We start from the raw sequence: 14,679 nt of genomic DNA, 5'->3' as shown, positions 1-14,679 counted from the left end.
GTCCTTTGCATTAATACTGCCTTTACACAACTTGATGTTGGGTCAGCTAGGATGACAATCCACTTTTCCAACCTAGCGTAAACACCTAGTATGCAAGACCTAATTGGACAAGTTGCTTATCTCTATTACATATAGTTAGTACTAAATTTTGAGGTTATACACATCATCATCAACATGCATACTATCTCCATCTAACTTTGCTAGTCATAATATGATGTCAAAAACAAGTTATAAACAAAACAATACACTACTGTAAACCAAATTCTATTCTTAGACAATTTTCTGATTACCAAACACTAAGTATCATTATTTTTGAGGTTTCTTGTGAGCATGTACATCATGTGTTACCATAAATGATAATAATTACATATCTCTATTCATTTGGCATTGATGGCAAAAAAATAGAAAAAATTGGCTAAGTGACAAAAACTTAACACAACAAAAATAAATAAAGTGTTGTTTTTTTTTTTTTTTTTTCCATCTATACGTATTATTCCCCTTATAATATGTTTCAAATTATGTACTTACAATATTCTCCCATTTTGACAATTCAAGTATTTTCCATTTTTTTGTAACTACTCCCCCTTTGACATCAACAACAAAGGTCAAAATGTTAGAAATATGTCCAAAACTATATAGAAAATGTTGTCCTTCCTTATGCTAATAGGATCTTTATGCAATGATCAAAATTTTCCTTCAAATTATCCATACCATTAGTCTATGTCTCTTTGGTGGATTCAGCTAAGGTGAGAATTGCACATAGAGCATATGTTGTAATCTCAACTACATTAAGATCTAAATATAAAAAGTTAGAATATGTCTTCTTGGCCTTGACACATTCCTCCAAATGTTTCTCAATAAATGATGATTTTAGAGCAATAGACCCTCTAAAATCTGATAGTCTCTTCAAAATTTGTTCCCTATGAAGTTCCAGTTTCTTGATATCATTGTGAATATTTACTATTTGTCCTTCAAAATCATCAACTATGCAAGATGGATGTTGGATTTTTCTTGATAAAGCCTCTAGCGCACTCATCTTTCCTTCTATCTAATTATTGATTTCCTTGGTCAGCCTATATGATAAGGTACACTTGATACACAAATTTTTCCCATCATGTTGACATTTTTGAAGTTCCTTTATGAAAGTACCAAGATTAACCAAATCATTATTATTGTTATGATAGATGGTGCTAAACAAGTTATCATCATGTGAGATCTTGCATTTGCATCTGCCACATTCAAAAATTTAGTAAACTCTTCATCAAATGATCAAAACACTTCTTGTGCCCTCTATTCAGGAACTGACTCGGTGTGCTACACTGCCAAAGTATTGTCTAGTTATTTAGTAACCTCCATCAATATTTTCTATAGATTCTTTACTATCCCATTTTTATGTGTAAGCTTTGACAGGGATGAGATTAAATCTATTTGATAATCATCATCATTGTTTAAACTAGCAAGAGAGAGTGGAGTAGATGAACTAGATGGTTTAGTATCATCCTCCCTTTGTTTCTTAGCTACCTCTTTTATTTATTCTTCTCTCTTCTTCCTCTTTCTTTTCTCTTTCCTCTCTTTCCTTTTCTCTCTTCTCTTCCAATTTCTTCTTCTCGTCTTCCTCTATTTTCTTTCTCATTTCTTCTTCTACTATTATCTTCTTTTCTTCTCTTCTCATCCTCAAGCAATTTCTTCTTGGCATCCTTTATTTTCTTCTTTTCTCTTCTTCAAGTAACCTCTTGTCCTCTTCAATCTATCTAAATTTTTCTTTAATATCCTCAGTATTAGGTTCATTAAGTTCAAAACCTTCAAATGGATTAGTATCATCAATGTTAATGGTACCATTAGTTTGATCAATTTGCATAATGTCACTACTTACTGACACTTTTGAGGTTCTAGATGTTGGAGGATATGCTACATTTGACTCTATCAACATCTAACTGATAGCTTCCATAGTCTTACTTCTTAGTTTATCATTTTCACCAACCATAAATAGAAATAATCTCACTTTATTTCTCAAAAATTGTGTGAAATTATTCAACAATCTCTTAATTTATTCTTCCTCATCAGCCTTGCAAATAGTTCTAAGCATAAACTTTTGAAGTTCTAAATCTTCTTATCTTACAGGTACCTTCTCCTCTATGAGTCTTTCTTAGAATTTCTACTTTCCTACACCATCAATATTATTTAATTTCATATTGTTTACTATTATATATCTCACAGTAAAGATATAAATCTGATCCTTCTCAAAACTATTATACAAATCATAAAACTTATTCATCTAAAAAAAGTTACCTTCATTAGTAATAGTTGTATTGATCTACTCTATCTTCATCTTCTAGGGTTGACAAGATCTTTCTACTATTTGTTTTGATAATGTCACTTTCTCTACTTGCTTGATCTCTTGTTCTTCTCCCTCTTCATCACTAGACTCAATAATTGTCAACAATGATTTTCATCTTTTGCTTGGTCTAGTGGCTTTTTGTTTTACCCTCTTTGTCTTAATAGACATTTCTACAACCAATCTTTTAGATTTTCTCTTAGGTGATGGTCTGATTTTTCACAGTGCAAAGAAGTTACAAAAATATGTATGAAAAATCATGTGATCCCTATGTCTTACATATTAGGAATTCTCTTTTATAAATTTTCAAAATTTTGTGTTACCCTAGTCACATCCTAATCTCTATGTGGTTTGAATTTTATTAAATTCTCAAGGTTTGTCATTAAAAAAGTCATTAAAATGTCTTAAGTATGATAAAACCCTAGGTTATATTGAAATTTTTGAAAGGGTATGCAAAATTCTTAAATTTGCTCCTTTACGGTGTTATGGTGATAGGGTTTCCTGCAGAAGTGTTGAACTCTCTTTCTTCTATTTCTGTGGTCATGTTTCCTCTTTTGGTGTAAAGGTGTAAAGTCATTTTGATTTACAAGCATATAGTTGTGTAACCTGTAACAACAAAGTGATGAACTATGAAGCTTTTAGGGTACATGATTGATACTCAGGTAGAGAAGTGTAAAGCACTTTTCATACTTTATATGTTTTGATGTACAGTTCTATAGCGATGAATTAAACCATATCAACAAAAGAAACTCATTTAGGTATTTTTGGTCATATGTTTTCCCTTTGAGCATATGAGTGTAATATATTTTCAAAAGTGACCATCTATTGTTTTATGGGGATATGAGTAATGAACAAAGTGGATGAGTGGAAGGGTGGATTGCTTTGTTTCACCTAGTTATATTTCATTAAATGTCATAAGAGCATAAAGGCCCATGATTGTGTAAAGGATATCTCATGAGAAGACATAAAGTGGTTTTATAGTTCTATGTTGAAGAGGAACCCATAAGAATGAGGCAAGGTTTCATTTCATCTACAAGCCTTCACAATTCTAGCTTGTCAGAAACTATAAAGTGATGTGTTGTGTGGGACCTAATGAAGTGCCACTTGGGCCCTGAGAAGAATGAATCAAATGATGACACATCATAGATGATAGATGGGCCCAATCCACATGGAGAATAACTTAAAACTTTCATTTTTCATGTGCTTAAATCAATGGTGATGTTTTTCCTAAAACTTAATCTAGGTTGTTAATTTGATGGAAGAAATATTTTCATTATGCTCTTATGTTTCTCAGCATATTGTGAGGATGAAGAGTTGTTTCATCTCCTTCTTTGTGGATACACAATTTTTTTGAGCATATGAGCATAAAGAGGTAAATGGGGAATGAAACTAATACTTTATGCTACTAGGAAAGGGATGAATTGTAAGAGTGCAAGGTTGATTGTAAATTCCTCTTAATGCTATGAGAAGGAGGTAACCCAAATGGGCATAAAAGAAAAATAAAGGAAGGGTTAAAGGTATTACGATGCTATGGGGAAAGCTTCAAGTGAATGACCAAAGGATGGATTTGTGAAGTATTATGATGCTTTGAAATTTGTTCCATGAAGGATTGTAAAAGGTAAATTGAAAGTGTAACAAATGCTTTACGATGGTATGAGGTGTGTTGAAGCATAGGCATAGATAGGAATGATGAGAGGGCTTGAGATTCTACAATAAAAGGGGCCATGTAAGAATGTAAAAGGAACTACAAGGTCATGCTAAAACAGACCTAATGCTTTTACGCTTGGAGTCTTATGAAGCATTATCAAACATCTTTAAAGGAAAGCTAGTTTTATTTCTAGGGTTACAAAGATTGAAGGGTTTTGACTTGTTATAAAAGTAGAAGATCAAGTTTGAAATGGAGATAAGCGAAGGTGTCATGCCATATCAAAATAGAGGAAAAATTCACCATGGCCAAGTAAAATAAAACATAGAAAAGTACTCTAGGGCTGAATTTGATGACGGGCCACTACACCCATACCAACTCACAACCAAAAATGCAACAATATGGAGATAGAGAGATGAAAAAAATGCTTCATAAAGCATCCATTAATACTTGAAATCCATTAGAAGAGATTACATTTGAAGAGCTTACAACACAAGAACTTCTATTTCTCGAACTTCCTTACAAGATATTACATACAAAGAGCTTCTAGTTGAAGAGCTTCTATTTCTCCAACTTGATTACAAATGATAATAAGCCTTGCTTGAATAGGAACTTCTAACCCAAGACATTACAAACACAACCAATGTGGGATAAAAGGTAAATACAACTACTTTTTAATAAATATTAAATTCTCACCCAAATACAACTAAGCACCAAAAAAATATTAAATACACGATTTAAGGATCTTTCCACAAACTTCTAAGATGCTATCTACACACCTTGATTAATGGAATGATAACTATTTTTATTATTTTCTATTTATGCCACCCATGCACCTTGAAAATAGAAATTACTCTTTTCTCCTATTTTCCTATTTTCCTATCTTTTATTATTTTCTTTCTATTTTCATCACTTTCTCTCTCCTCCACAATTTTTTGTTTTGTTTTTTTGGAGCATCATGCATCAGAATTACATGGTTGGATTCTCTACTAACATCCAAAAGGGTGGTATTAAAGCTTATGCATGTAGAATTTATTGAAGTTGGTAAATTGCATGATTAAAATATAAAGATTTGATCGAACATTCAAACTATTTTCCATTCTAAAGAGCTCATGTTTTCTATTCTAAGAATTTCAAGTGTCCCTAGCTTCTTGAGATTTTGTGTTATTGTTACTAAAAGTTGAAATAAATTTGTAGAAAAATGGCGGATGTGGAGGTTGAAGAGGTTCTGGCTAAAGAAGTAGAATTTGAAGATGAAGGTGATAATGTCATGAAAGTTATAGCTAAAGGAAAAAAGAAGAAGGGTGTTGTGAAAACAGAGAAGAAATTGAGGGTTCAAAAGCCAAACAAGCATGTAGAGGATTCATTAAAAATTCTTAAAAGGTCATCCAACTTCTTGTGTAAGGATGCAAAATGCCCTAAGGTCAATGGCTTTAATTTGTTTTTGTATTTCTATTAGAATAGAATAGAAAAAATGCTAGTGTGCAACCTGTGGAATAGAAATATGGAAAAACTAATATTCCTTGAGGTATTTGTTGATGTGGACCTATTCAAGGCTTTGATAAATTCTTACAATCTAGTCACAAGGTCATTCCATAGCCATAATGGAAGTATTTTATGCACACTTGACAAGACTTCTTTCATAGAGGCTTTTAATTTCAAGGGAAAAATGGATGTGCCAATAGACATTGATGATTTATAGGGTAAATTTGGAAGGAAGAAAGCTTATTTTCTAAACCATGAGATGTTACCCCACATCCTTTAGAATGTCAAGAAGGTAGGGTAGATTCCAAAGAAAGTAGAGGATCACTTTCCATTGAGTTGTTGTGAAGTATGGATTACACAAGGTGTTGTGTAGTGATGGGGTAGAGGATTGTGTATATGGTTCATTTTTTCTAATAGCATGTGATATAAAGACCCCTTCCACACCAAAGAATATGATTATATCAGATTCATCATGGATAGCATGCACAATCAAATTGTGAATGCTAAGAAGGAAGAATTGAAGGACTTGAAATTCCACCATTATTCATTACACATGCAGCTGATCCTATCTATAAAAGAGCATTAGCTAAATCATCAAGATTTAATTGATCAAAATTTGGATGAATTTGGTAAGTTTCCTATGCAATTATGGACACAAATTTGGGATAATAACTTTCATTATTCAAATACAAATGCATTTTTCAATTTTTTTAGTTCTATTATCATGAGAATGGTAGATCATACCTTCTTTAGGGCCCCCAATGTTCTTAAAGATTTACTTTAACCTTACTTTTTAGATGAGAAAAAAAATTAGATCACAAATGGGGTGATACATTTTTGTTTAAAGAATGTACATTAATGAGAGTCTTTGAATGTCCACAACCACCCCATTTATTGCCTAAATATCTTCCTCCTAGATTAGATATTGTTGAATTCTTTTGGCAATTTTTATTAATGATAAAGGAAATGATCCCTCCTTCTCTGCAAAAACCTACATTTGTTTGTATAAGTTTTAACGTAGGAGATTTTTTAATTGGAAAGAATTCATATGAATAATTGAGTGAGTACCTAGGCTAGTATAAGTTCGCTACTAGACCTTATAGAAATTATGACCTAGAAAGCTATATAACAAATGAAGTAAAAGCCATTAGGGGTTATATTCTACCTCCAAGAAAACCAATCCATGTACAAGACTTAATTGCTAATATAGTAGCAATAGGGGAGATAGATGAGTTGCTAGGAAAATATTGTGAAATTAGGACAGTGGAGGAAGCCTTGAAGAGGACTAACCCAAATTTCAAGCATATTTATACTGATATCACTTATGCTAGAAATTTAAGAAAAATGGTTGAAAATTTTGATCACTTCATGGCTCGAATGCCAAATGAGTCAGAAGGAGAGGAGGCAATGGTGAATAGAGAATCCTCAAATTCAGATGTTCAATTAGAGATTAACGTTGAAGAGGAAGAACAACCATCATCTTCCACCTAGGTGGCCAAAGGGAACAAGAGATAAAGAACAATGCATATACCAAAGAAGGTGGCAAGCCGAGCTTTGTAGGTGATGCTAGGAAATGACCAACATTTTGTTGATATCAGGCAAAATTATTTGCAACAAAGGGCTATAGAGGTAGAAAGAGCCTTTTGTGATTTACAAATTTTAGTCTCTAGATCGGATGATAAACTCATCCAATATAAGAAATTCATGGAGGATGATGATTTTGTTAAATTATATGAATTTAAAAGATTTTTATATAGAATTAAGAAAAATGAGATCACATTGAGCCTCATGCCAAGAGAGGATCTTGAAAATAATAAGGAATTGGTTGATAAGCTGTTGGCATATGATCCAGATAGTGAAACAATGACCCCTGCAGAAGCCAGGGAGCTAGTTCATAGAAGTGGCATTATTCTTGTGCTAGGGTGGAATATAGAGAAAACCATTTTTCTTAACCAAATGAGAAGGCACGATAAGGCTATTAGCTATGAAGCCAACATCAGTGAGGGACTAAAGAGTGGGTCAGGTTTCAGTGTAGATACAAAGACCCTAGTAGTATGAAGTGTTGCCCCTTACACCAAAAAACCCAGAATGATGGATATCAAGGAGATTTCTCAGGGAAACATGATTGTTTGGACATTGGATAATACCAATGGAAAAGAGATATCCAGCCTAGTTAAACACTTTACACTCATGAAGGATGTAAAGGTGGATTAGATTGAAGATAGGCTTGCTATTGCATACAATTAGTGTTTAGATGTGAGAAGATTGTATGAGGAAGAGTTGAAGACTAGCTATCTACAGAAGTGGCATTCATGAAAGAATAACTAAAGATTGCAACAGAGGTAGAGCATGCACAAAGGAATGTGGAAGAAGGGAGACACACTATGAAAGAAAAGGTACAAATAGAAGATACATCCATAGGAGTGACAGTGGCTATGCTTGTGGTGAGTGGGGAAGTAGAGGTTCCCTGATCTCATAATGCACCAAAGAAGGGTGTGATGATAAATATGCTAAATCATAGGGTAAAAAACTTGAAGAGGATCTCTCAAGATTCATATAATGCATTCACCAACTTGTAAGCTATAGAAAAAATGTGCAAAGAAGCAGTAGGTTGGCTTAATTCGATTTTTTAGTAATGGGGAGCATATATGCAATTTTTTGATAGATTGATACCACTGCAAGCTAAGAATCTATGCTTTCCTAATAAGGTCATTTCTATGAAACGAGGCATGGAAAATGTGAAAGATTTGTTACAATTCCTTTAGGGGAAAGTTGACAAGTATTCAAAATAAGATGAAAGTGTTGACAAATGGCTTTTATTCTTTAATTCTTTCAATTCTTAAATCTAATGGCCAATTGAAAGATTAGAATGAGTGGTCTAGTTCTTTTGACTATATTACAAGTTTACCACAGGAGACATCTATTTTTGAAGGCGGCCTTGATAAGTTTTATTTCAATGAACTCATTGATACTTTTTTCAAATTTGAAACTAAAATGAATAAATTCACAATAGAAGGAAAATAAATCATAGATGCCAGGTGGCAAAAGTTTGTTGGTGAGTTGGAAACAACTAAGATAGGTGAGTGTCCAACCAAAGTAGAGGTCATTTTGTGGGAGGCAATTGTGGAGATAAAAGCTTTACCAACAGGGGGTACATAAAGGAAAAGACAAAATTGAAGATTTGATGCTCCAGTTGTCCTAACCAACTGGTTTCACCCTTTTTGTTTATGTTATGGTTCAAAGATATTTTGAAAGAGTTTGTTGTATTTCTTGTAAAGAAAGGGACACCTGTTATTCACCTTTTCCCTTTGCTTGTTGCAACTCATGCTTTATAAATGAGTTTTCAAGGCATTGTGATGAGTCCAAGTGGCTTGTAAACTTTTTGGTTTCTCTCAAGAAAAGTAATGTTGGTCCAATAATATGTAGTTGTTTTGAGTTTACTTTAAATTGTGTACTTTTTGATGCTATATAAAAATGATAGAATCAACAAGATATTCTGGGCTTTTCATTGTGTTTCAGTTGGTCCTTATATTAGTCATCTAAGAGGATAATACAAAGTAGTATTTCCATTAGATCTATGTCACCAATTTTTGTCTCCATTTTATAAGTTTGTTTACTTTGAAGTCATTTGAATAAGGTTTAATTGATTGAAAATAGTCTAGATGGGTTGTATATTGGTTTTGTTGTTTCTTTTAATTCAAGGAATTAAGTAAATTCTTCAGTAGATTAGTACAGTTTATAAGTTTATGAAAGGGATAGTTCATAAGAATGGAAATGGGTGATTATAATTGATAGATTCATTTACAAGTTATTTGAATTAGATTTCCCACGAATAGTCAATCATTTTCCCAATGCATAAAGCATGGGTCACATAAGTTGGAATTGAGAGAGAGTAAATTCTACCATTGCATATCAAATCAATTATAAAATCAAAATCATTTTGATTCCATTTTGGTCAAAGTTACAAATGCTGGTCACCACTCATTTATATCTAATTTTTGAGTCTTAGGTAGCTACTATTTTGAGATGTATTTGTAAACCTTAGGAGAATTGTGAGTAGATCTATTTATGAGGGATGCATATAAGTATGAAAATATTAAAGAATTAGATGAACTTTGTATGTTTTTGAAGATATAAGATGAGAATCAGAATGAAACTATTATAATTTTCATACAATAGCTTGCACTTGAATCATCCCTTAGGTATACTATCCACCTTGGTTTCACAGAACCTAAAGAGTAGAAAATCATTCTTGGTTTTGTTGAAGTTGGGTCCAAGTGGTTTGCACATGTAATTGTTGATCAGAAGTAGCCAATCCTTAGGTTATGTGAGTATTATCACTTTGATATTGAGCATTTTTTTGTTTAGTAGTTGTAAACACCAACAAAATGGTGACTCTACTGGGGATATAACACTTTGTGTTGTCATAAACTAGTTTATCATTTAAGATCTATCTTTCCCTTGGGTAGAGTCCAAGGTAGGCATTTTCACATGAACTTTTGTGTGGTCTTGAGGGTAATTTTCATATTTCTAAGATCATTAGTGAAGTAATTGTGATCTATGCAACATTTTTCCCATTCTAATAGGGTTAGTGGCAACTCAGAAAGTTTTAACTAGTGTCAATACTTAGAGGTTTGTTGTCTCAAATGATGGAAAATAAGAACATGGGAAAATGTGAAGAAAAAGATGGGAATCAAATTACAAATTGATCTCCCTCCTAGGGGAAGACAGAATTGGGCTATGAAAAGGTCTCAAATTCATAGAGAAGACCATCCCTAAGAGCTAGTAATAAGGGGAGAGAATATTCATTTTTTTGTTGTGGAAAGGGAATCATCCAGCAAAAGTTCTAGATCCCATACTAGACTATCTGGTGATGAATTTTTTAGTACCCCCAAAGTAACATGTCAAGAGACTATTAGGTGGTAGAATACACCAAGTTTAGACAATACACCCTTTCTTGTCTGATTATTCTCAAGAAGACGTAGGACCAAAACACTTAGTTCCTGATATTTTTAATGATGAAAAAACTACTAGTTGTAAGTTTACTATCCTTGATCCTAATGAGATTGAGGTCCTAAGAATGTAGCTTGCTAAGAAAGAAGCCATAAATAAGAAATTGCAAAAGGAGAGGGAAGAGAAGATTATGAAAGCTTTTGAAGAAAAGCAGACATTACTTAGGAAAATTCCTACCCTAAAGAAGAAAAATGAAATAGCAACCTATGCATGGAAATTGGAGATTATAGGTCAAGTTGAGCAGCTTAAGATACAAGAACAAAAGTTGTTGGAAATTTAGAATATGAACCTAGAAGGACTTGTAATACAATAGATTAAGAACTATAGTTCTCTAGAAGCTAACAACTATAAATCAAAAGATTTAGGGCATGCTATTAAGGCTAAAGATAAAGGAAAATAGAAGGAGATTGGTGTTAAGATTAAGGAACTAGAAAAGATTCTTTAGATCCATGATTACATGTCACCTTCTAATATTGAGTTGGAGAAGAAAAGAAAAGAAAAGGATGCTTTGGTCAAGAGATTGGAAATTGTAGAAAATGAAGCAACCATAGCTGAGATAAACAACAAGATTAAATTCTTGGAAAATGCTAGGAGGTAATCTGCAATTATGCCTAAAGATGATGGTGGATCTAATGATGCAAATCAAAATACTACTAAGGTACATATTTTTTTCTTATCTTCATTTTCACATAAAGTAGATCTTAACAATTATATTGGTAATGCCAGCACTAGTAATACTATGGATAATACTAAGAGAGATATTGACCATCATCCTATAATTGATTTACAAAGGATACCTATCTAGTTAGAGGGATCTAGGAAAATATGTTTTGATGGAATCCTTGGTTACCCTAACACCATTCCATAACAAATAAGGAAAATATTGCCTAATTTTTTTGGGAATAATGCTATCACTTGTGAGGACCATTTGAGGAGTTTTCTTGACATGATGAGTGATTATGAGGTTGAGGCTGAAGATGTCATTATGAAATTGTTTGTTCATTCATCAACTAAAGATGCTAGACAATAGTTCAAGAGACTTCCTGAATTGTCTATTATTGATTGGAAAAATGTTGAGTACTATTTCAAAGAGCAATATGGTGACAAGAAGAATCAAAGCTATATCCTAAGTGAATTTAGTAATATTAAGAGGTTACCTAATGAGTGTGTCATTGAATTCAATAATAGATTCCAAAAAAGGATGTATAAGCTCATGCAAGCCATGTGAGTTGATGACAAGATCTATTTGATTACCTATTTGAATGCTTTTGATGGAAAAATGGCATATCAGCTTTGGGATAAGGAACTTATGAATTTAAGAGATGCTTTTAGAATTGCTATAAATATAGAGAATAACTTGAGAATTTTAGGGAGATTTGAAAGTAAAAGAGATGATCCTAGGTTATTTGGAAATAAGGGAAATAGAAAGGAAGATCACAAAAAGTGGAGGTTGGAAAAACAAAGAGTCTAGTGAGATAAGTCAAGTTCTAAATGCTATAAAGAGTCTAAATCTCACTTAGGTAAAAAATGATAGGAATCCCACTAAAAATAGGATCCCTTGCCAATCAAATTTTAGTAGATATAATAGGTTGCAAAATTTCCCCTATAACACTACATTTAAACATGGTCAGCCCAATGTACCTCCCCCTAGGAATACCAACAACAAGGTCACCCATGATCCCTTACCCAAAAACTGTAAAAATTTAGTGGATGAGCTTGAATTTACTACTAAGCCTACGTGATGCTTTGTATGTCAATTATCCCATGCTCCTGAATCTTTTGTAGTAGCCTTGTCCTTCCCTAGAAATTAGGCTATAGTAGAAAAATGTCAAGTACATGAAGAAAAAAATGATGATGTGTGATGTATCATGTTTGAGTCATACTATGATTATTCTGATTGTGAAGATTATGACAAATGATGTAAATGAGCAAAGCCATTTTCAGAATGAAATGCAACAAGAAGTCTTTTCAGATGAGAGTGATTTTCAAGATAATGTATGCAACATGGTAAATGCCAAAGAAGAGGTGACATTAAGGAAGCCCTCTTGGGAAGAGATTGATTAAATTACTACCAACATGATAGCTCAAGTGTAGACTAGAAACATGGCTCAAAAGGAGGGTAATGACAAGGTGGCTAGTATTTTTATAATGGGAGTTAATATTAAAAAGGGGGAAGCTATGAAGCCTAAAGAAATCCCTACTAAGAAGGTTAAAATAAAAAATAAAAAATGAGAATCAAAGAAGGCAGATAATCCCAAGGTTTGTGAGTTCCCAAATAATGCTCCACACGAGTTAGATTAGAAGATACCAAAAGAAATCACTATAACTGACAAAAATCACCAAAGTGTTGTAAAATTTTTGGATAAACATCATGAAAAAAGGAATATGGTTATTGATGGGCCATCTGATTCTTCTATAGATATGACTATTGTGTTATCACAAATCACTATCAAAGTCCCTTTGTCTGAATTTTTAAGAATCCATGAACATAGAAATAAAGCAATAGCATGGTTGGGAGATACATATAAAAAGGTGAGATATGAGTGTAATGAAAATCACAATCCCAAGCAAAGAAATAAAGAAAATCTCAAGGACAAAGAAGCTGAAGTAGTTGTGTCTCAAATTCCTTAGATATTTTTGGATATTTATATAAATCAATGTTTGGGAAATGTTGAGCCATTTTTCTTGAGTATTTCAGTAAATGGTAAAACATTGAAAAATTGCATGATTGACTCTAGTGCATCCAATACTGTGATACCTTTTGAAATAATGAAGGAATTAGGCATGAAGGTAGATACTACTCAAGGAAGATGTTGTGTTATTGACAAAAGAGAAGTGACAATCATAGGTACTATTAATTATTTACCATATAGACTAACAACCTATCCTATCAAAGAACTTACTATGAGTGTGTTTTTTGTTGATATTCCACCTCAGTATGGCATGTTGTTATCTAGAAAGTGGAGTGCTACCATGGGAGGGATTCTACAGTGTGATTTATCATTCCCTACATTCAACATTGAGTGGAATTTGATAAAAGTGAATAGATAGCCTAAAAGTATATATATGATAGAAGAAGACATAGAGGATGATATGCCAAACTTTTTGGATAGAGATATCAATGAATTCCAAGCTAAGGTTTTGACTTTGAAGAAATCCGAGAGTAAGTCTTAGATGGAAATAGAAGTGGATGCAAAGAAAGACAAAGGTGATCTATGGACTATGTTTTTTGATGGTGCATGCTACAAAGATGGATTTGGTGTAGGTGTTTTGTTGATATCTCTAGTAGGGGTAACATATAAAATTCCCTTTTACATTGAGTTTCCCTTGTACCAACAATATAGCTAAATATGAGGCTTTGCTATTAGGACTCAGATTTTCTCACAAGCATGGGATAAAATGTTTGCATGTTATTGATGATTCTGAATTAGTTGTATCTCAAGTAAGGAATTCTAACGTATCAAAAAATAAATGATTAAAACAATATAGAAATGTTGAATGGGATATGATTGAATTTTTTGATGCATTTGGGATAATTTGGAAAGATAGGATTAATAAAAAGATGATAGACTTACTAGAAAATATAGGAATGAAACCTGATGATATTACATTTGCTAGTATATCCAAAATTGAGATTCAAACTAGACCTTCTATTTCTAATAATATCCAAAATTGGCAAGTGTTTGAAGATGATAAGGATATTTTGAGATTTTTGAACTATGAGAATATGTTGTCAGGACAAGAAGTTGATTATGCAGCCTATGTGGAGAATATAAATGGAAAATATATTATTTTTGGGTAGGAAGTTGCACAATTAAAGAAAAAAAAAATCCTAAAGGGTCTATTTGTTTTAGAAACTATTTTTGACAACCAAGATACATCACAAGTTGATGCTAATAAGTATGATGCTTAAGATCTGGAGGAGGTAAGTTTGGGAACTAAGGAAACACACAAAAAGTTATATATTGGTAAGAAGTTACCTCCTAAAATTAGGAGAGATTTGATAGATTTGTTAAAGAAATATAGACATGTGTTTGCATGGTCATATGATGACCTAAAAGCTTATAGGGAAGATATTTTTCAGCATGAAATCCCTTTGAAACTAGATGCTAAACCTTTTAGGCAAAAACAAAGGCCAATAAATCCAATTTTGGATCCCAAAATGTAAGAGGAACTAATCAAATTGAGAGATGCAAGAATT

This window comes from Cupressus sempervirens, chromosome 7, assembly GCF_028749045.1.
Source record: "Cupressus sempervirens isolate cs-2001-9-10 chromosome 7, ASM2874904v1, whole genome shotgun sequence".
Lineage (NCBI taxonomy): Eukaryota > Viridiplantae > Streptophyta > Pinopsida > Cupressales > Cupressaceae > Cupressus > Cupressus sempervirens.
This window is presented reverse-complemented; position numbering follows the sequence as displayed.